Below are 2,075 nucleotides of genomic sequence, written 5' to 3'. Positions count from 1 at the left end.
CAGGAAGCAAGCAAGAAATGCTCAGGCGCCCATCTTCGCAGTTCACAGCGGCGACTAGGGAACGGAAGGCGGGGCCCCAGTTAAGTCATCAGGAAGGTGTCAGAGGCCAGGGGGGCCTGTAGTTGAACGAGGCCAGAAGGAAGGACCTGCAGGTGGCCCCGGGAGGGAGAGGGAGGGGGGCCTGAGGTCTGGAAGCACCAGGAGTTCTCTCAGAACACCTTGAGGTCAGAGGTTATTCCCATTTCCCACTTAGCAGATGGGAAAACTGAGGCCTGGAGAGAGGCAGAGAGAGGAAGTCTCCCGGGCTGGACATCAACCCTCCCGCCTCCCGATGGATTTGGCCACTCAGGAAGGTGGGTTCTTCCTCTCCCAGCCACGACCGGGGGGCGTCCCATCAGTCTCGATGCCTGAGCGCTGGAGAACTTTCTAGAACCGAAGGCACGCCTCTGCCCTCAGCAGCATCTCCCAGGTGGCCAAGTTCATCCTTTCAGGTTCCTGAAACCTCTTCAGCGACAATTTATCCCGCCAGCGAGGCAGCCAAGCTCTGGAAATCAGACCCAGGGAAAGGACACTTCAGATTAAACACGAGACCGCACAAGGTGTCCCCGTTCTCCAGAGTCCAAACCCAGCAGGACCCAGAAGCTTCCCGGATCTCAGCGTGGGGCTCGGAAGCCCACCTTATTTGGGGGTGACCTGAACCCCGCGTGGGGCTGTTGATTCCTCATCGGCCCGATCCAGCTGTGAGCAGAGCCCCGGCCCAAGAGGGCTCGCTCGGACCCCCCACCCCCGCGACTGGGCCGTGTGCAAAGGGTGGAAAGCAACTGAAGGTTTTTGGACCTCAAATGGCTCTTACAAAACAACATTTTTAGGAGTTAAGCAATTAATCCAAACACACATGGATTCAATTTCCTTGAAGCAGGGATGGTTTCAAGACCGAGGGAGAAAAATGCTCAGGGACGGACCCCTCGGAGCTTTAGTGTGCCTCAACCAGAAAGGGCTATTACATTGCCCTTCGCGCCCCCCCCCCGCCCCCGCAAAGTCACCAGAGCCCTCCACCCCCTCCTGCTTGGCGGAGGGAGAGGAGGCTCTCGGGTAACCGTGTGCCAGCCCGCTGCCCCCCGGGGGGGGCCCTGGTTTGAGAAGGGGAGGAGCTCATTCTGGGGGGTGGGGCGGGGGGTGGTGGACAGGCAGGGACCCAGGCCTCCGCTTTCGTGTGGACGGTCTTCGGACAAAAGGGACACTAAGGAGAAAAGGCAGCATAGAAACCAGCCCGATCGCGACACTGTTTCTCTGCAGAGCACTTCCTGCCTCTGGTTTTTCCTGGAGGCGAAGGAAGGGGCTTCAGGGCAAACGTTCGCTTCCCTCCTCACAGAGTTTTATAACCTGGCCTCAACTGCTCGCTCGGGAGACAAGCGATTTAATAGAATTATGTGGAGACCTTTAATTGACCTCCCCAAACAAAGGAAATTAAACACAAGACGATGTTTACATAAAGCTTCTACGGTCAAATGGGAAACAGGCCATCCGCTCTGGGTGCAGGAGGAACCGAGAGTTCAGAGCTCTGCCCTCTCCGGGGTCCCACGTTCTGGGGAGAGGAAGGCACGTGGGTGGGGCCCACACCAGGCCGGGCCACCGGCCTGTGTCCCCAGCAAACGGCGTCCCTCGGTTCCCATGTGGAGGGGTGGGGAAGAGACGGTGAAATAGAGGTGAGTTCCAAAAGCTAAATGTTGGGGCGCCTGGGTGGCTCAGTCGGTTAAGTGTCTGACTTTTTTTTTTTTTTTAATTTTTATTTATTTTTGAGAGAGAGAGACAGAGCATGAACGAGGGAGGGGCAGAGAGAGAGAGGGAGACACAGAATCGGAAGCAGGCTCCAGGCTCCGAGCGGTCAGCACGGAGCCCGACACGGGGCTCGAACCCACGAACCTCGAGATCACGACCTGAGCCCAAGTCAGATGCTTAACCGACTAAGCCACCAGCTGTCCCTATTAAGCGTCCGACTCTTGATTTTGGCTCAGGTCATGATCTCATGGTTCGTGGGATCGAGCCCCATGTCGGGCTCTGTGCTGACAGCTCAG

This window comes from Herpailurus yagouaroundi, unplaced genomic scaffold, assembly GCF_014898765.1.
Source record: "Herpailurus yagouaroundi ecotype Mexico unplaced genomic scaffold, PumYag 217, whole genome shotgun sequence".
Taxonomy (NCBI): domain Eukaryota; kingdom Metazoa; phylum Chordata; class Mammalia; order Carnivora; family Felidae; genus Herpailurus; species Herpailurus yagouaroundi.
Note: the sequence above shows the minus strand (reverse complement) of the source record.